We start from the raw sequence: 21,990 nt of genomic DNA, 5'->3' as shown, positions 1-21,990 counted from the left end.
CGGGCCAACACAGGAAGGGGTGCAGGAAGACACCATCAGACTACTGAACTTCCTGGGGAAGCAGGGGCTACGGGTCTCAAAGAAAAAGTTACAATTTGTAGAAAAGGAAGTAAGGTATCTGGGACACCGGGTCAGTAAAGGACAGCGATGCATTACCCCAGAAAGGATAGCTGGAATAACGGGAATGTCACTACCACGTACCAAGAAGGAGATGCGCACCAGTTAATTTGCGATGCACTTGATATCGAATGGAAGTACCATATCCCGTGGCATCCCCAGAGTTCGGGAAGAGTAGAACGAATGAACAGCACCCTGAAGGCACAGCTAACCAAGTTGATGTTGGAAACCAAGCTACCATGGACCAAGTGTTTGCCGATCGTTCTCCTGAGAATACGAACTGCACCCCGCAAGGATATAGGAATATCTCCTTATGAGATGCTCTTTGGACTGCCATATTGGAATAAAATAGAGGGGTATCCCACACTACAGGGGGGTGATTTATTTGTAAAGAACAATTTACTGGCCTTGTCCCGTTCCTTTGCAGAACTGCGGAAAAAGGGTCTCTTGGCCCAGACTCCGCTGCTCGATTTTGCTTTACATCAGATCTTGCCTGGAGATTGGGTTCTGGTAAGGACCTGGAAGCCGGAGAAGTTACAGCCACAGTGGGAAGGCCCTTTCCAGGTCCTGCTAACAACAGAGGCGGCTGTACGGACAAAAGAAAAAGGGTGGACACACGCATCCAGGGTAAAAGGACCGGTGAAGCCCGAAAGCCACACTGAGTGGACCTGTGTTCCCGGTGAAGAACCGTTGGTGGTGAGGCTGAAAAGGCAGCAAAAATGAACTCTATGTGGACTGTGACATTATTGACTGTAATATATTTGATTCTATATGTCGGGGAAATTGAAGGGAAATGTGACAAGTGCAGAACCGTGGTACGAGTGGGGCAGAGGGTGTCCCCAGGATCATTTGTGTCCCACTCGCATGTGAATGATCGATGCTATGATTTAAGCAAGAGAGAAACATGTTGGGAGAATAGTAAACCTTATTACCAAGTCTATAATAAAGGATACATGGGACAGGGGGGGACCATGAGAAGTCTCAGCTGTCCCAGGAAAGACCGGCGGTTGTGTATAAACAAGGGAGGGCAGTGGGACATCCCATCTACACTGGTTAAGGAACATGCAGATAAGGTAAAGGAGATTATAATACAGGATGAGAAGAAAAAGGAGGCGGAAGAGCGCAAGCAAAGGAAGGCGGCAGTGGTCTCCACGGACCCGTCTATATATCAGGAGATAGAGAAAGATATAGTCCTCCCCGATGTTAAAGAAAACCTCTTTATAGACTTAGCGACTCGGATTGCCACGAGCCTAAATGTGAGTAGTTGTTGGGTCTGTGGAGGACCGCACATGAGTGAACAGTGGCCGTGGAGGGGTGAGAGCTTGAGTGTGTTGGAATTGCTTGCGCACAATTGGACAAATGTCCCAGACCGGAAGAAGCAAAGGTGGAAATTGACCAATTACCCGGAGGGACAAGTATGTGTTGAAAGGAAGGGGAAAGTAAAGGTGGGAGAAAGTCCCTGTCGAAGCATTAAATTAGCAAAGAGGGAAGGTAATGTTACCTGGTGGCCAGAGGAGCCAGCATGGTACATAACCAGAGAACCGAATGGCAGTTGCGAGGCCGTAGGAAACGGCTCTAAACTCTGGAAGTGCAGCGGAACGAATCCGTACGAAGGGGTCCCCAGGGTCAGGGAAGTATGGAAGGAAGCAAAGAAAGGAGGATTTGCCCCGGAGGGGTTATTCTGGATCTGCGGTAATCAGGCGTATACCAAACTACCGTGGGATTGTGCGGGTGTTTGCTTCCTGGGTCTCATAAGACCGGAGTTCTTCCTCCTGCATCAGGAGGGTGACCGGAAGCTGGGAATTAAGCTGTTTGATTCATTAAGGAGAGAAACACGGGAGATAAAGGTGGGCGAGTGGGGTGATGAGTGGCCACCGGCTCGCATCGTTGAATACTATGGGCCAGCGACCTGGGCCCAGGATGGGTCGTGGGGGTATCGCACTCCTGTCTACATGTTAAACCGAATTATTAGACTGCAGGCAGTGGTGGGAGTGATAACCAATCAAACGGCACTGGCATTGGAGCTGTTGGCAAAACAGCAGAGTCAGATGCGAACAGCAATATACCAGAACAGGCTGGCTGTGGATTACCTATTGGCCTCTGAAGGCGGGGTATGTGGGAAGTTCAATCTTACAAACTGTTGCCTTAAGATAGACGACAGTGGAAAGGCCGTGTTAAAAATATCCGACAAAATTCGGAAACTGGCCCACGTGCCAGTACAAACCTGGAGATCCCTGGGGAACATGAGTTGGCTAGACGGGCTACTGGGAGGTAGTTGGTGGCGCACCGCTCTCCTAGTAGCAGGCGGGGGTCTAATGATTCTCTTACTTTTGCCGTGTTTGATTCCTTGTATACGAACACTGATCAGGCGCAGTATATTCCAGCTCCAGGCAGTAGCGATACCCATCATGGGACAAACGAGCTAAAACTTATGCTATTAAAGAAGAAAGTGGGCCCCCTGGGAGTGAGAGAATGCTAGCTGAAACGCACATCTTAAAAAGAAAAAGGGTGGTATTGTAAGATTCAAAATTAAGATGTGCGTTTCTGACAGGTCCGGGTTAAAGTCAAAGGACAAATGTGATTTAATTATGTCTAGGGACAACTGTGATTTAATTATGTTTAGGGACAAATGTGATTTAATTATGTCTGGGTTAAAGTTTGTAAACAAGTGTGATCTAATTATGAATGCAGAAGCCTTGACAAAATTAACTGTTTGTGGAATCATTGAAGTCCTGAGATATGGACTATTGTTTTACAGAAATGTGTAAAAAAACAACTCCAAATATGGAATGGGATAAGACTATGTACCTCCCGAGTCAGGGAGGAGGGGTGGTAAGGAAGAAGGATAAAACCTGCTGTCCTGTAAGGTTCAGGGTTCCCTTCTCTGAGGGGGCCCAGCTCTGCAGAACTGTTAATAAACTTTGTTTCCTTGAATTTGTCTTGAAGCCATTATTCGGGAGCGTGGCTCGTTTCTGACAACTTGGGGGCTCGTCCGGGATCCACACTCCAGCCGTGAGGGGGGCAAGGAAGGACATCGGAGAAGGTGCACCCTGCCGAGTTCGGCAGTCCCTGATTCCTTGCTCGTCGCCCTGCGCGGCTTGAGCGAGTGATATCCGGCGGACTCAAGGAAACAAAGAGGGGTTGTCGAGGCAGTTGAGACAGTGAGCGATCGAGTAATTTCTGTGCACAGGACCCAGGTAAGAAATTGAATTCCTGTAGAGACGTAGTACACAAGAATCGTGGAACTGCGGGGTTCCTGCAGGTGATTTCTCCTGTAGAGACGTAGTACACGAGAATTGTGGAACTGCGGGGTTCCTGCAGGTGATTCTTCCTGTAGAGACGTAGTACACGAGAATTGTGGAACTGCGGGGTTCCTGCAGGTGATTCTTCCTGTAGAGACGTAGTACACGAGAATTGTGGAACTGCGGGGTTCCTGCAGGTGATTCTTCCTGTAGAGACGTAGTACACGAGAATTGTGGAATTGCGGGGTGCCTGCAGGTGAATTCCTGGGCGATCGCGGGAATACAGGTTCCGGAATTGGACAGGAGTGACCGAGCTAGGTGGGTCACATTCAAATTAAATTCCTGCAGAGACGTAGTGCACGAGAATTGTGGAATTACGGGGTGCCTGCGGGTGGATTGGAACCGAGCAAGTCCTCGAGATGGGGAATAAGGGGTCTAAGAGAGAAAAGGGTAAAGGAAATCCAGGCGCCAATGATGAAAAATACCCCGGGGTACCCCCTGATAGTCCGTTGGGACGGATGTTAGAAAATTGGGATTATGGGAGGCGAAAAGGGAAGTCAAAGAAAAAATGATACAGTACTGTGAATTCTGGTCCCGCCAGCCGATCCAAGGGTCGGCTGTGTGATGGCCTAAGTTCGGGTCTAGCGAGGATTGGGTACAACAAGCCCTTAATCTGTACGTGAATTCAAAACCTAACGTTAAACCCGAAGAAAGTGATTATGCCCTATGCTGGTTACCAACGACAAATAGTTATAAATTGAAAACGATAAATGAAGGGGGACAGAAAAAGAATACATGGGAGGTGCTCGACCACCTGCCGCCCCATATGTGCCCCCTACCGCTCCGCAAATCGAAGACCCTGAGACGGAGGTTGGCCAACAGCTGATTCGTGTTGAATTTGTATCGAAAGCATGGCCAGATATAAGAAAAAACTGGAAAAACTAGAAGATTGGAATACTAAACCCTTAAGTGAACTACTTAGGGAGGCACAGAAAGTGTTTGTAAGAAGGGATGAAGAGAAACAAAAGAAGACGGCAAGGATAATGGTCCAGACAGTGCGACAAGTAACCGCAGATAGTAGAGAGAGAGACAGGGACCATGGTTGGATCGAGGTAGTAGCCAGGAGCAAGGAGGAGGGCTAAGGAAGGCTTTAAGATGTTTTCACTGCAACGAAGAGGGACACTTCAGGCGCGAGTGCCCCAGATACCGACAGGAAGTGCGCTCGTATGCTATGATGGAAGATGAAGACTAGGGAGGTCGGGGGTTCCACCCCTTGGGGATGAATTATCGGCAGGAACCCCTGGTAAATTTAAAAGTAGGTCCCCAAGGGTCAGATACAACCTTTATGGTAGATTCGGGTGCCGAAAGATCTAGCGTAATCCAGATACCTCCCGGCGCCCGAACCGGAACAAAGGTAATGGGAGTATCCGGTATTGGAGGCAAAATAATACAAGTACCTGTTATAGAAAACGTGAAAATTGAACATGAGGATAGGGTAACGGGACAGGACCTACTTTTGTTACCCTCTGCGAGATTCAACCTGCTCGGGCGGGATCTGCAAGTCAGGCTAGGCATCGGGACTGTGCCCAGGAACGGGAAGATAATGGTACAGCTGTTTGCCCTCAGGGAAGAAGACGATAGGAAAATAAGCCCGGAGGTATGGTACCAGGAAGGGAACCGGGGGGGTTTGAACGTCCCCCCTTGCAAATCTCACTATTACCTAACAGTTCGCCAGTACGGAGAAAACAGTACCCTATTTCAATGGAAGGAAGAAAAGGGCTGCAGCCGGTGATTGAAGGACTGATCACTGACGGACTACTGGAGGAATGTATTTCACCGTATAATACCCCAATACTCCCGGTGCGAAAGCCAGATGGGACTTATTGGATGGTACAAGACCTGCGGGGCCTAAATGCAGTAGTCCAAACCCGATACCCGGTAGTGCCCAACCCTTACACACTGATGAGTAAGATCTCCCCTGACCATGAATGGTTCAGTGTAATAGATCTAAAAGATGCCTTCTGGAGTTGCCCGCTAGAAGAGAGCAGTCGTGACATGTTTGCATTCGAATGGGAAAATCCTACGACGGGGCGGAAAAGACAACTCCGGTGGATGGTCCTGCCACAGGGGTTCACCGAATCACCTAACCTATTTGGGCAGGTCTTGGAGCAAGTACTAGCAGAATTCCAATGTGCTCCAGAGAGCCAACTGCTACAGTATGTGGACGATCTATTACTATCCGGGCCAACACAGGAAGGGGTGCAGGAAGACACCATCAGACTACTGAACTTCCTGGGGAAGCAGGGGCTACGGGTCTCAAAGAAAAAGTTACAATTTGTAGAAAAGGAAGTAAGGTATCTGGGACACCGGGTCAGTAAAGGACAGCGATGCATTACCCCAGAAAGGATAGCTGGAATAACGGGAATGTCACTACCACGTACCAAGAAGGAGATGCGCACCAGTTAATTTGCGATGCACTTGATATCGAATGGAAGTACCATATCCCGTGGCATCCCCAGAGTTCGGGAAGAGTAGAACGAATGAACAGCACCCTGAAGGCACAGCTAACCAAGTTGATGTTGGAAACCAAGCTACCATGGACCAAGTGTTTGCCGATCGTTCTCCTGAGAATACGAACTGCACCCCGCAAGGATATAGGAATATCTCCTTATGAGATGCTCTTTGGACTGCCATATTGGAATAAAATAGAGGGGTATCCCACACTACAGGGGGGTGATTTATTTGTAAAGAACAATTTACTGGCCTTGTCCCGTTCCTTTGCAGAACTGCGGAAAAAGGGTCTCTTGGCCCAGACTCCGCTGCTCGATTTTGCTTTACATCAGATCTTGCCTGGAGATTGGGTTCTGGTAAGGACCTGGAAGCCGGAGAAGTTACAGCCACAGTGGGAAGGCCCTTTCCAGGTCCTGCTAACAACAGAGGCGGCTGTACGGACAAAAGAAAAAGGGTGGACACACGCATCCAGGGTAAAAGGACCGGTGAAGCCCGAAAGCCACACTGAGTGGACCTGTGTTCCCGGTGAAGAACCGTTGGTGGTGAGGCTGAAAAGGCAGCAAAAATGAACTCTATGTGGACTGTGACATTATTGACTGTAATATATTTGATTCTATATGTCGGGGAAATTGAAGGGAAATGTGACAAGTGCAGAACCGTGGTACGAGTGGGGCAGAGGGTGTCCCCAGGATCATTTGTGTCCCACTCGCATGTGAATGATCGATGCTATGATTTAAGCAAGAGAGAAACATGTTGGGAGAATAGTAAACCTTATTACCAAGTCTATAATAAAGGATACATGGGACAGGGGGGGACCATGAGAAGTCTCAGCTGTCCCAGGAAAGACCGGCGGTTGTGTATAAACAAGGGAGGGCAGTGGGACATCCCATCTACACTGGTTAAGGAACATGCAGATAAGGTAAAGGAGATTATAATACAGGATGAGAAGAAAAAGGAGGCGGAAGAGCGCAAGCAAAGGAAGGCGGCAGTGGTCTCCACGGACCCGTCTATATATCAGGAGATAGAGAAAGATATAGTCCTCCCCGATGTTAAAGAAAACCTCTTTATAGACTTAGCGACTCGGATTGCCACGAGCCTAAATGTGAGTAGTTGTTGGGTCTGTGGAGGACCGCACATGAGTGAACAGTGGCCGTGGAGGGGTGAGAGCTTGAGTGTGTTGGAATTGCTTGCGCACAATTGGACAAATGTCCCAGACCGGAAGAAGCAAAGGTGGAAATTGACCAATTACCCGGAGGGACAAGTATGTGTTGAAAGGAAGGGGAAAGTAAAGGTGGGAGAAAGTCCCTGTCGAAGCATTAAATTAGCAAAGAGGGAAGGTAATGTTACCTGGTGGCCAGAGGAGCCAGCATGGTACATAACCAGAGAACCGAATGGCAGTTGCGAGGCCGTAGGAAACGGCTCTAAACTCTGGAAGTGCAGCGGAACGAATCCGTACGAAGGGGTCCCCAGGGTCAGGGAAGTATGGAAGGAAGCAAAGAAAGGAGGATTTGCCCCGGAGGGGTTATTCTGGATCTGCGGTAATCAGGCGTATACCAAACTACCGTGGGATTGGGCGGGTGTTTGCTTCCTGGGTCTCATAAGACCGGAGTTCTTCCTCCTGCATCAGGAGGGTGACCGGAAGCTGGGAATTAAGCTGTTTGATTCATTAAGGAGAGAAACACGGGAGATAAAGGTGGGCGAGTGGGGTGATGAGTGGCCACCGGCTCGCATCATTGAATACTATGGGCCAGCGACCTGGGCCCAGGATGGGTCGTGGGGGTATCGCACTCCTGTCTACATGTTAAACCGAATTATTAGACTGCAGGCAGTGGTGGGAGTGATAACCAATCAAACGGCACTGGCATTGGAGCTGTTGGCAAAACAGCAGAGTCAGATGCGAACAGCAATATACCAGAACAGGCTGGCTGTGGATTACCTATTGGCCTCTGAAGGCGGGGTATGTGGGAAGTTCAATCTTACAAACTGTTGCCTTAAGATAGACGACAGTGGAAAGGCCGTGTTAAAAATATCCGACAAAATTCGGAAACTGGCCCACGTGCCAGTACAAACCTGGAGATCCCTGGGGAACATGAGTTGGCTAGACGGGCTACTGGGAGGTAGTTGGTGGCGCACCGCTCTCCTAGTAGCAGGCGGGGGTCTAATGATTCTCTTACTTTTGCCGTGTTTGATTCCTTGTATATGAACACTGATCAGGCGCAGTATATTCCAGCTCCAGGCAGTAGCGATACCCCATCATGGGACAAACGAGCTAAAACTTATGCTATTAAAGAAGAAAGTGGGCCCCCTGGGAGTGAGAGAATGCTAGCTGAAACGCACATCTTAAAAAGAAAAAGGGTGGTATTGTAAGATTCAAAATTAAGATGTGCGTTTCTGACAGGTCCGGGTTAAAGTCAAAGGACAAATGTGATTTAATTAAGTCTAGGGACAACTGTGATTTAATTATGTTTAGGGACAAATGTGATTTAATTATGTCTGGGTTAAAGTCTGTAAACAAGTGTGATCTAATTATGAATGCAGAAGCCTTGACAAAATTAACTGTTTGTGGAATCATTGAAGTCCTGAGATATGGACTATTGTTTTACAGAAATGTGTAAAAAAACAACTCCAAATATGGAATGGGATAAGACTATGTACCTCCCGAGTCAGGGAGGAGGGGTGGTAAGGAAGAAGGATAAAACCTGCTGTCCTGTAAGGTTCAGGGTTCCCTTCTCTGAGGGGGCCCAGCTCTGCAGAACTGTTAATAAACTTTGTTTCCTTGAATTTGTCTTGAAGCCATTATTCGGGAGCGTGGCTCGTTTCTGACAACCCATGTGCCTATCTAAGAGTGGCTTAAATGTCCCTAATGTATCTGCCTCTACTCCTAGTAAAAACCTAGCTCTGGCATCCTCCCGATACATTCTTTCAATGTCCTTAAAACTGGCCACTTATACCCTGGGATAAAGTCTCTGGCTGCCCACTTGATCTGTGCCTATCATCTCATATACCTTGATCAAGTCATCTCTGATCCTCTTCTTGTCATGGTTTCTCGTGCCCCACAAACGACCAGGAGACACAGAAGATTCTTCAAGAAGGGTTAAACTTTAATTTGCTAATCAAAGCTGAGACAGTCATTGAGCTAGTTGCTGATTGCCCACCGATCCTTGTACATAGCATTTTTTATAGCAATCTCCTGGTTTAGTTGCATTAGTATATCCAATCAGTATACAGTTGTGTATCACAAGTACATCCGCCACTATTGTTTCTACCCATTGACTTAATCATGTTCTAATCTACATCTCTTAGCTACCTCTTATTAACACACCATTGTCTTCTACATGATTTCATTCTCCTACTAAATTGGATACATGCATAGCAAATAGCAAACTCAAAGCTGACTACATAGTTTTGGTTACACAGCAAACAATGCAACTTTTATACTCCAATATTCTCACCACAGAAAAAACCCCTAGTTCACTCAACTTATCTTCATAAGACATTACCTTGGACGTGACTGCTTGTTGGAAGCAGGCAGGAAATTAACTGAGAATGAAAATATTAACAAATCTTTGGCACATTACAGTAGATTTTCTTTCAACTGATAAGAAATAAAAGTTTAAAGTAAATTTATTATCGATGTACTGATATGTCACCTTATATAGTTATTATTCTATATAGATTTACTGTGAATGCCCACAAGAAAATGAATCTCAGGGTCATATATGGTGATGTAAATTTACTTTCAACTTCATACTAATTTGAGATTCACTTTCTCACAGGCATTTACAGAAAAATAAACCAATACAATAGAACTTATGAAATAGATTCTGGTTACGCTGGAAATCCACAGCAACACATACAAATTGCTGGAGGAACTCAGCAGGGCAGTCATCATTTATGGAGGGGAATTATCAGTTTTCAGGCTGTGACCTAAATGCAAATATTGACAGATAACCAATCTGCAAAAGAAGACAAAAACCTGCAGATATCATACTGGAAATAGTTTACAATATTAGGATGTAAAGTGTTACTGAAATTGCTTTCTACATTCCTTGGACATTGTTCTCAGATTATCATCAGATTCCATGGCCACTCCAACAGGTCAGACTGGTAGAACATTTACAAACAATTTGACAAGCTTCAGTGTTTACATTTGAGCTGTCAGATAAAGGAATAAGAGAGTGATAACAGCTGTATACAATAGAGGTAGGCCCTTCAGCCCATCATTTGGGCTCATCCCTTAAGCCCCTAAGGAATAGATGGGATAGAGTTTTGTCAAATGTGTTCGGGGAAGTTTCCTTAATCATTACACAGAAGTCCCAATGAGTCTGCATTGCTTGATGTGCTATTAGGGAATGAGAGAGGGCAGGTGACAAAAGTTTGTGTAGAGGAACACTGCATCAAAGTGAATATGGCAGAAGATAGAACTGGTCCATGGGTTGAGATTCTAAATTGGAGAGAGGCCAACTTTACAGATATCACACAGGATCTGGCAACGTGGATTGGGACAGGCCATTTTCTGGTGCAATTGGTAAGAGGCGGCTGAAGAGATTGTGGAGGCATTAGTTATGATCTTTCAAGAACCATTAGATTCTGGAACGATTTCTGGATTCTGGGACCAATTCTCTTTAAGTTATGTCAATGATTTGGATGACAGAATTGATGGCTTTGTTGCAAAATTTGCAAATCAAATGAGGATAGGTGGCGAGACAGGTAGTATAGAGGAAGTAGAGAGACCACAGAAGCATAGACAGATTGGGAGAATGAGCAAAGAAATGAAAGGGTTGACCATTTTCTAAATACAGAGAAAATACAAAAAAAAACTGAGGTGCAAAGGGACTTGGGAGTCATAGAAACATAGAAAACCTACACAATACAGGCCCTTTAGCCCACAAGGTTGTGCCAAACATGTCCTTACCTTAGAAATTACTAGGGTTACCCATAGCCCTCTATTTTTCTAAGCTCCATCTATGTATCCAAAAATCTCTTAAAAGACCCTATAGTATCCGCCTCCACCACCATTGCCGGCAGCCCATTCCACACACTCACCACTGAGTAAAAAAAACTTAGACCTGACATCTCCTCTGTACCTACTCCCCAGCACCTTAAACCTGCGCTCTCTTGTGGCAGCCATTCAGACCTGGGAAAAAGCCTCTGATTATTCACACAACCAATGCCTCTCATCTTATACACCTCTATTAGGTCACTTCTCATCCTCTGTCGCTCCAAGGAGAAAAGGCCGAGTTCACTCAACCTGTTTTCATAAAGCATGCTCCCCAATCCAGGCAACATCTTTGTAAATCTCCACTGCACCCTTTCTATGGTTTCCACATCCTTCCTGTAGTGAGGCGACCAGAACTGAGCACAGTTCTCCAAGTGGGGTCTGACCAGGGTCCTATATAGCTGCAACATTACATCTCGGCTCCTAAATTCAATTCCATGATTGATGAAGGCCAATACACTATACGCCTTCTTAACCACAGAGTCAACATGCGCAGCTGCTTTGAGCATCCTATGGACTCGGATCCCAAGATCCCCCTGATCCTCCACACTGCCAAGAGTCTTACCATTAATACTATATTCTGCCATCATATTTGACCTACCAAAATGAACCACTTCACACTTATCTGGGTTGAACAACATCTGCCACTTCTCAGTCCAGTTTTGCATCCTGTCAAAGTCTCGCTGTAACCTCTGACAGCCCTCCACACTATCCACAACACCCCTTTTGTCATCAGCAATCTTACTAACCCATCCCTTCACTTCCTCACCCAGGCCATTTATAAAAATCATGAAGAGCAAGGGTCCCAGAACAGATCCCTGAGGCACACCACTGGTCACCGACCACAATGCAGAATATGACCCACCTACAACCACTCTTTGCCTTCTGTGGGCAAGCCAGTTCTATATCCACAAAGCAATGTCCCCTTGGATCCCATGCCTCCTTACTTTCTCAATAAGCCTTGCATTGGGTACCTTATCAAATGCCTTGCTGAAATCCATATACACTACATCTACTGCTCTTCCTTCATCAATGTGTTTAGTCACATCCTCAAAAAATTCAGTCAGGCTCATAAGGCACGATCTGCCTTTGACAAAGCCATGCTATTTCTAACCATATTATGCCTCTCCAAATGTTCATAAATCCTGCCTCTCAGGATCTTTTCCATCAACTTACCAACCACTGAAGTAAGACTCACTGGTCTATAATTTCCTGGGCTATCTCTAATCCTTTTCTTGAATAAGGGAACAACATCTGCAACCCTCCAATCCTTCGGAACCTCTCCCGTCCTCATTGATGATGCAAAGATCATTGCCAGAGGCTTAGCAATCTCCTCCCTCACCTCCCACTGTAGTACATCTCATCCGATCCCGGCGACTTATCCAACTTAATGCTTTCTGAAAGCTCCAGCACATCCTCTTTCTTAATATCTACATGCTCGAGCTTTTCAGTCCACTGCAAGTCAACACTACAATCACCAAGATCCTTTTCCATAGTGATACTGAAGTAAAGTATTCATTAACTACCTCTGCTATTTCCTCCAGTTCCATACATACTTCCCCACTGTCACACTTGATAGGTCCTATTCTTTCACGTCTTATCCTCTTGCTCTTCACATACTTGTAAAATACCTTGGGGTTTTCCTTATTCCTGCTTGCCACGGCCTTCTCATGGCTCCTTCTGGCTCTCCTAATTTCCTTCTTAAGCTCCTTCCTAGCAGCCTTATAATCTTCTAGATCTCTAACATTACCTAGCTCTCTGAACCTTTTGTAAGCTTTTCTTGACTAGATTTACTACAACCTTTGTACACCACGGTTCCTGTACCCTCCCATAACTTCCCTGTCTCATTGGAACGTACCTATACTGAACAAGTATCCCTGAACATTTGCCACATTTCTTCCGTACCTCTCCCTGAGAACATCTGTTCCCATTTTAAGCTTCCAAGTTCCTTCCTGATAGCTTCATAATTCCCTTTTCTCCAATATATTCCCTGAACACTTGCCACATTTCTTCCGCACTTTTCCCTGAGAACGTCTGTTTCCAATTTAAGTTTCCAAGTTCCTGCCTGATAGCCTCATACTTCCCCTTACTCCAATTAAACGCTTTTCTAACTTGTCCGTTCTTATCTCTCTCCAATGCTATTGTAAAGGAGATAGAATTATGATCACTATCTCCAAAATGCTCTCTTACTGTGAGATCTGACACCTGACCAGGTTCATTTCCCAATACCAAATCAAGTGCAGCCTCTCCTCTTGTAGGCTTATCTACATACTGGGTCAGGAAACATTCCTGAACACACCTAACAAACTCCACCCCATCTAAACCCCTTGCTCTAAGGAGATGCCAATCAATATTTGGGAAATTAAAATCTCCCATCATGACAACTCTGTTATTATCACACCTTCCAGGATCTGTTTCCCTATCTGCTCCTCGATATCCCAGTTACTATTGGGCGGCCTATAAAAAACACCCAGTAGAGTTATTGACCCCTTCCTATTCCTAACTTCCACCCACAGAGACTCTGTAGATAATCCTTTCATGATGTCCACCTTTTCTGTAGCTGTGACACTATCTCTGATCAACTGTGCCACACCCCCACCTCTTTTGCCTCCCTCCCTGTCCTTTCTGAAACATCTAAAACGCTGCACTTGAAGCAACCATTCCTGTCCCTGAGCCATCCAAGTTTCTGTAGTGGCTACCACATCATAGCTCCAAGTACTGATCCACGCTGTAAGCTCATCCGCTTTGTTCACAATACTCGTTGTGTTAAAATAGACACATATCAAACCTTCGGTCTGAGCACGTCCCTTCTCTATCACCTGCCTATCCTCCCTCTTGCACTGTCTACAAGCTTTCTCTATTTGTGATCCAACCGCCTCTTCCCCAGTCTCTTCAGTTTGGTTCCCACCCCACAACAATTCTAGTTTAAACTCTCCCTAGTAGCCTTAGCAAACCTCCTGGCCAGGATATTGGTCATCCTGGGATTCAAGTGCAAGCCGTCCTTTTTGTACAGGTTACACCTGCCCCAGAAGAGGTCCCAATGATCCAGAAATCTGAATCCCTGCCCCCTGCTCTATCCCTCAGCCACGCATTTATCCTCCACCTCATTCTATTCCTCTACTCACTGTCACATGGCACAGGCAGTAATCCTGAGAATACTACCTTTGCGGTCCTGCTTCTCAACTTCCTGTAGTCTGTTTTCAGGACCTCCTCCCTTTTCCTACCTATGTCATTGGTACCAATACGTACCACGACCTCTGGCTGTTCTCCCTCCCACTGCAAGATGTATCTTGGACGCGATCTTAAACATCCCAGACCCTGGCACCTGGGAGGCAAACTACCAATCGAGTTTCTCTCCTGCGTCCACAGAATCGCCTGTCTGACCCCCTAACTACAGAGTCCCCTATCACTGCTGCCATCCTCTTCCTTTCCTTACCCTTCTGAGCCACAGGGGCAGATTCTGTGCCAGAGGCACGGCCGCTGCCGCTTCCCCCAGGTAGGTTGTCCCCTCTAACAGTACTCAAACAGGAGTCCTCATTGTTCAGGTGACAGCCACAGGAGTACTCCCTTCTGCAGGATTCCCTAAAAGTTCATTTGCAAGTTGAGTCTCTGATAAGGAAGACAAATTCAATGTTTGCATTCATTTCAAGAGGACTAGAATATAAAAGCAAGGATGTAATATTGAAACTTTAGAAAGGACTGGTGAGGTCTCACCGAGTACTGTGAGCAGGTTTGGGCCCCTCATCTTCGAAAGGATGTGCTGAAACTGGAAGGGGTCAAAAGAGGTTCATGGAAATGATTCTGGGATTCAATATGAAGAGTGTCTGATGGCTCTGGCCCTGTATTCACTAGACTTCAGAAGAATGAGGGGTGACCACAATGAAACCTATCAAATAGTGAAAGGCCTTGATAGAGGGGATGTGGAGAGGATGCTTCCTATGGTGGGAGAGTCTAAGACCAGAGGACACAGCCTCCGAATAGGGGGCATTCTTTTACAACAGAGATGAGGAGGAATTTCTTTAGCAGAGAGTGATAAATCTGTGGAATTTGTGGGGGCCAAGTCTTTATGTATGTTTAAGGTACAGATTGATAGATTCTTGACTGGTCAGGGCATGGAAGGATATGGGGAGAATGCAGCAGACTGAGGCTGAAAGGAAAACTGGATTAGCTGTGATGAAATAGCAGAGCAAACTTGATGGGCTATATGGCCTAATTCTGCTCCTTTGTCCAAAATAATAGAGGCCAGTGTCGCCTCTACTTCCTGAGCAAACTGGGAGTCCTTTGGACTATGCAGGCCTCTACTACAAATGTTCCACCAGTCTTCTGTCACCAGTACAATCTTCCACGTGGTGGTGTGCTGGGGCAATGGCATCAACACGGGTGGTAGAGCAAAGGTCCCTACAGAAAATCCTGGCAATTCTGGACAATGTTTCTCACGATCTGCATGCACCTCATCTGAACAGAGGAGCACTTTCAGGAATAGACTGACAACTGCCCTGCTCTGGAGAGCTCTATGAGGGATGATTGATAAGTTTGTGGCCTAAGGTAGAAGGAGATGACTTATACAGCTCTCGTTACATACACGTGCAGTTCAATTCTTTGAGTGATTATGCAGAAAGTTTGAAGTTAATAACTCATCTCCTTCTACCTTAGGCCACAAACTTATCAATCACCCCTCGTATGAAGTAATTCTTCCCCTCGGCCCTCAGGTTCTGTTCTGAGTCAACCTAGAGCTGGGGAAATGATGAGCACCTCCTGTAAGACTGTTTAAGATAACTTACTTTATTTATTCTTCTTACTTCTCTTCTAATATTGTACAGTGGTGCTAGAAAGTTTGTGAACCCTTCAGAATTTTTTCCATTTCTGCATAAACATGACCTAAAATGTGATCAGATCTTTACGGAACCCCTCAAACGAGATAACGAGAACCCAATTAAATAAATACCATAAAAACATTATAAACAAGAAAAAATCTGCAGATGTTGGATAGAGTGGATGTGGAGAGGATGTTTCCTACGGTGGGGGAGTCTAAGACCAGAGGACACAGCCTCAGAATAGAGTAACACACACTCAGCAGGCCAGGCAGCATCTCTGGAAAAAGGTACAGTCGACGTTTCAGGCAGAGACCCTTTAGCAGGACAGAAAATACTATTTTTTTATTTATTGAGAAAAACGATACAATATTACACATATTTGTTTGAAAAAGTATGTGAATATCTAGGATTATCTGTTCATTTAAAGGGGAAATTAGAGTCAGGTGATTCAATCAATGGGATGATAATCAGGTGTGAGTGTGGGAGGCCCTGCCCTATTTAAAGAACATAAAACTGGGTTTCACATCAAAATCTAATCTTCACCACACAGATTTTGGAAGTGCGCCATGTCTTGATCAAACGAGATTTCTGAGGACCTCAGAAAAAAAAGTTGTTGATGCTCACCAGGCTGGAAAAGGATATAAAAGCATTTATAAAGAGCTTGGGCTCCACCAATCCAGTCAGACAGATGGTGTACAAATGGAGGAAATTTTACACCATTGTTACTCTCTCCAGGAGTGGTCGACCAACAGAAATCACTCCAAGAGCAAGGCGTGTAATATTCTAGGAGGTCACAAAGAACACCAGGGAAACATCTAAGGAGCTACAGGCCTCTCTCACGTTGGCTAATGTCAGTGTTCATGAGTTTACCATCAGGCAAACACTCAACGACAATGGTGTGCTCAGCAGGATAGCAAAGAGAACGACACTACTCTCCGAGAAGAACATTGCTACCCATCTAAAGTTTGCTAAAGACCATGTGGGTAAGCTAGAAGGCTATTGGAAAAATGTTCTGTGGATGGATGAATGGCTTAAATGAGAAGCGTTATGTCTGGTGGAAAGCAAACACTGCATTCCAGCATAAGAACCTCATTCCATCAGTGAAACATGGTGGTGGCAGTGTCATGGCCTGTTTTGCTGCCTCAGGACCAGGACATCTTGCCATCATTGATGGAACAATGAATTCTGAATTGTACCAGCAAATTCCACAGGAAAATGTCAGGGAATCCGTCCATGAACTGAAGCTCAAGAGCAAGTGGGTCATGCAGCAAGACAGCAACGCCAACCGCACAAGCCAATCTACCAAAGAATGGTTAAAGCAGAATCTATTTCACATTTTGGAATGGCCGAGCCAAAGTTCTGACCTATATAAATGTAAGGACCTGACCCAAGCAGTTCATGCAAGAAAGTCAATCGACATCCCAGATTTGATGCAGTTTTGTAAGGAAGAATGCCAAAGATTCCTCCAAGCCGATGTAGATCAGTTCTGCACAGTTATCAGAAACATTTGGTTGAAGTTATTGCTGTACAAGGGGTCACACCAGTTATTGAAAGCAAAGGTTCACGTACTTTTTCCAACAAATACATGTAAGATTGGATTATTTTTCTCAATAAATAAATGAAAAAGTATAATGTTTTTGTGTTATTTAATTGGTTTCTCTTTAGAATATGACCTAAAATGTGTTCAGATCTTCACAAAACTAGATAAACTTTCCAGCATAACTGTCTATCTATGAACGTAATGCTACTGTGACACTGTAATTTACTTTGGGATCAGTATAATATCTATCTGCCTATCTTATGGTTTTATGGTAAGTGGGAGGCTTTCAAAAGTGAAATTTTAGAATGTAGAACAGTACAGCACAGGAACAGGCCATTCAGCCCACAATGTTGTGTTGAACCAGCTGAAAAGCAAATCAGAAACACCCAAACCCTATTCCCTCCTACCTACACCATGTCCAGATCCCTCCATCTTCCTTACAACCGTGTGCCTATCAAAATATCTCTTTAAAGCCTCTACCACCATAGCAGGCAGCTGGTTTCCAGGCATCTACCACTGTCTGAGTAAAAAATTTAACTTCACATTTCCCTTTGAACCCACCCACTCTCACATTCAATGCACGCCCTCTGGTGTTAGACATTTCAACCCTGGGAAACAGATACTCTCTGTCCACTCCATCTATCCCTCTCATTATCTTGTTCACCTCTATCAGATCTCCCCTCAGCCTCCAACGTGCCAGAGAAAACAACTCATGTTTATTCAGCCTCTAATAGCACATGCCCTGTAAACAAGGCAGCATTCTGATAAATGTTTTCTACACCCTCTCCAAAGCCTCAACATCCTTCCTATAGTGGGGGTGACCAGTATCATATGCAAATGCACAGAATGTAGACTTCTTTTCAAGAAAATTTGTATATAAAAAATAGCAGTGTGATCAGCCTGGTCAAGTGTGATGAGACACTGAAGATATTTTTCCTCATTAGGTGTTTCTCTGAAGGAGTTGTCCACTGGTGGCCCTCAAGTGGCTGTAGAGGCTGATCTGAGATCCACATTCGGGTGCAATGTGAACAAGAGTAAGTGGTGGCTGTGGTTAGTGGTTGGGTCTTTTGGCTGTTCAGTCATTTCAACATGACTGATCCAACTTTCCTCTCAGCCCCAATCTCCTGCCTTCTCTCTGTATCCCTTCATGCTCTGACCAATTAAAGAATCTATCAACCTCTGCATTAAATATACATAAAAACATGGCCTCCACATCTGCCTGTGGCGAAGAATTCCACAGATTCACCACTCTCTGGCTAAAGAAATTCCTCCTCATCTCCATTCTAAAAGGACGTTCCTCTATTCTGAGGCTATGACTCTTCCACCATAGGAAACTTTCTCTCCACATCCACTCTATCAAGGCCTTTCACCATTCGACAGGTTTCAATGAGGTCACCCCTCATTCTTCCGAACCCTAGTGACATCCTCAGAGCCATCAAACACTCATCTGACAAGCTGTTCAATCCTGGAAACATTTTCGTGGGCCTCCTTTGAACCTCTCCAGTTTCAGCATATCCTTTTTAAGATAAGGTGCCCAAACCTGCTCAAAATACACTAAGTGAGGCCTCATCAGAGTTTTACAAAGTTTCAAAAATACATCCTTGGTTTTATATTCTAGTCGTCTCGAAATGAAGGCTAACATTGCCTTCCTCATCAGAGACTCAACCTGCAAATTAACCTTCAGGGAATCTGGCACAAGGACTCCCAAGTCTTTTTGCACCTCAGTTTTTTTTTGTATTTTCTCTCCATTTAGAAAATAGTCAACCCTTTCATTTCTTCTAAAGTGCACGACCATACACTTGCTGACACTGTATTCTATCACTCATCTTTGCCCATTCTCCTAATCTGTCTATGCCCTTCTGCAGCCTCTCTACTTCCTCAACACTATCTGCCCCTCCACCTACCTTCATATCTGCAAACGTTGCAACAAAGCAATCAATTCCATCATCCAAATCATTGAAATAACAAAAAGAATCTGTCCCAACACAGACCCCTGTGAACACCACTAGTCACTGGCAGCCAACCAGAAAAGTCTCCCTTTCCCTTCTGCCAATCAGTGACTACTTTATCCATGCTAGAATCTTTCCTGTAATACCATGGGCTCGTAGCTTGTTAAGCAGTCTCATGTTTGGCACCTTGTCAAAGGCCTTCTGAAAATCCAAGTACACAACATCAACCAATTCTCCTTTGTGTACCTGCTTGTTATTTCCTCAAAGAATTCCAACAGATTTGTCACACAAGATTTTCCCTTGAGGAAACCACACCATCTACGGCCTATTTTATTATGTGCCTCCAAATACCTTGAGACTTCATCTTTGATAATCAATTCCAATACCTTACCATCCAATGAGGTCAGACTAACTGGCCTATAGTTTCCTTTCTTCTGCCTCTCTCCCTTCTTGAAGAGTGTAGTGACATTTGCAATTTTCCAGTCTTCCAGAACTATTCCAGAATCCAGTGAATTTTCAAAGATCATTACTAATGCTGTCATGATATTTTCAGCCTCCTCTTTCAGAACTCTGGGGTGTACACCAACTGGTCTGGGTGACTTACTGTGCCTACCTTCATACCTTCTGATTTCTCAAGAACCTTCTCTCTGGTTATGGTAACTTCACACACTTCATGACTCTTGACACCTGGAACTTCCACCAAACTGCTAGTGGCTGAGGAAAAATATTTCTTCAGTTTGTCCACCATTTTGTCATCCCCCTTTCCTATCTCTCCAGCACTATTTTCAAGCAGTCCAAGATTCACTCTTGCCTCTCTTTTATATATCTGAAGAAATCTTTGGTATCCTCTTTAATACTATTACTTAGCTTACATTCATATTCCACCTTTACCTTCTTAATGACTTTTATAAGTTGCCTTGTCAGTTTTTAAAAGCTTCCCAATCCTCCAACTTCCCACTAACCTTTGCTCTATTATATGCCCTCTCTTTGCCTTTTATGTTGGCTTTGATACCTACATCAGGATGCTGTTCATCAACTATAGCTCAGCATTTAATACCATCAATCCCACAATCCTGATTGAGAAGTTGCAGTACCTCCCTCTGCAATTGGATTCTCAACTTCTTAACTGGAAGACCACAGTCTGTGCGGATTGGTGATAACATCCTCCTCACTGACGATCAACACTGGCGCACCTCAGGGGTGACTGGTCTACTCTCTGTATACATTTGACTGTGTGGCTATGTAATTTGCTAACGATACAACCATTGTTGGTAGAATCTCAGGTGGTGATGAGAGAGCACAGAGGAGTGAGATATGCCAACTAGTGGAGTGGTGCCACAGCAACAACCTGGCACTCAACGTCAGTAAGATGAAAGAGCTGATTGTAGACTTCAGGAAGGGTAAGATGAAGGAACACATATCAGTCCTCATAGAGGGATCAGAAGTGGAGAGAGTGAGCCGTTTCAAGTTCATGGGTGTCAAGATCTGAGGGTCTAACCTGGTCCTAACATATCGATGTAGTTATAAGAAGGCAAGACAACAGCTATACTTTATTAGGAGTTTGAAGAGATTTGGCATGTCAACAAATACACTCAAAAACTTCTAGTTGTACCATGGAGAGCATTCTGACAGGCTGCATCACTGTCTGGTATGGAGGGGCTACTACACAGGACCAAAAGAAGCTGCAGAAGGTTGTAAATTTAGTCAGCTCTATCTTGGGCACTAGACTACAAAGTACCCAAGACATCTTTAGGGAGTGGTGTGTCAGAAAGGCAGTGTCCATTATTAAGGACCTCCAGCACCCAGGGCATGCCCTTTTCTCACTGTTACCATCAGGCAGGAGGTACCGAAGCCTGAAGGCACACACTCAGCGATTCAGAAACAGCTTCTTCCCCTCTGCCATGCGATTCCTAAATGGACTTTGAAGCTTTGGACTCTCCCTCACTTTTTTTTAACATACAGTATTTCTGTTCTGCACTTTAAAAAAAATCTAATCAATATACGTAATTGATTTGCTTGTTTATTTATTATTATCTCTCTCTGCTAGATTATGTATTGCATTGAACTGCTGCTGCTAAGTCAACAAATTTCACGTCACATGCTGATGATAATAAACCCGATTCTGATTCTTGTTAGCCACGGTTATGTTATCTTTCTTGTAGAATTGAACAGCGGCGCAGACGCAGATTGATTCTATTTTCTTTGTATTTACTATGAACACCCGCAAGAAAATAAATTTCAGGGCAGCATATGGTGATGTATATTTACTTTGATAATAAGTTTAATTTGAATTTCAAACTTTAGATTTAATAGTTGTGGAATATGAGGGATGACCAACATGCAGAAACTGCTTATACTCCTTCCCCTTCCTTTCCAGGGGGAAAGGGTCTCACCCAGAAATTCATTTCCATGAATTTCACACCATGCAACATGCACAAAATGCTGGAGGAACTCAGCAGGCCAGACAGCATCTATGGAAAATACTGTCAATGACTGGACCAAAACCCTTCATCAGGACTAGATGACTGACTCCTGATCTTCTTTCCTCCAGCCCCGAAGAAGAGTTTCAGCCCGAAATGTCGACTGTTTACTCTTTTCCATAGATGCTGACTGGCCTGCTGAGTCCCTCCAGCATTTTGTGTGTCTTGCTTGGATTTCCAACATCTGCAGATTTCCTCTTGTTAGTGTCCAGTATTTTGTGTGTGTTATTCTGTATTTCCAGCATCGGCAGAATCTCTTGTGGTTATGAGGAATAAGCAGCGAGTTACAATATTGATAATTAGAGACAAAGGTGAAAAGAAATCTCCTGCATACGGTA

At 44.8% G+C, this 21,990-nt stretch overlaps 1 protein-coding gene across 1 annotated transcript in view; it reads right to left on the bottom strand.

Moving 5' to 3' along the window:
* The window catches only part of nagpa (N-acetylglucosamine-1-phosphodiester alpha-N-acetylglucosaminidase), an 81,863-nt gene that overhangs the window by 15,773 nt on the left and 44,100 nt on the right, over positions 1–21,990 (bottom strand). The gene's annotated exons all lie outside the window — the stretch shown is intronic.

This window comes from Hemitrygon akajei, chromosome 1, assembly GCF_048418815.1.
Source record: "Hemitrygon akajei chromosome 1, sHemAka1.3, whole genome shotgun sequence".
Lineage (NCBI taxonomy): Eukaryota > Metazoa > Chordata > Chondrichthyes > Myliobatiformes > Dasyatidae > Hemitrygon > Hemitrygon akajei.
Note: the sequence above shows the minus strand (reverse complement) of the source record. Positions and strands in the feature narration are given on the sequence as shown.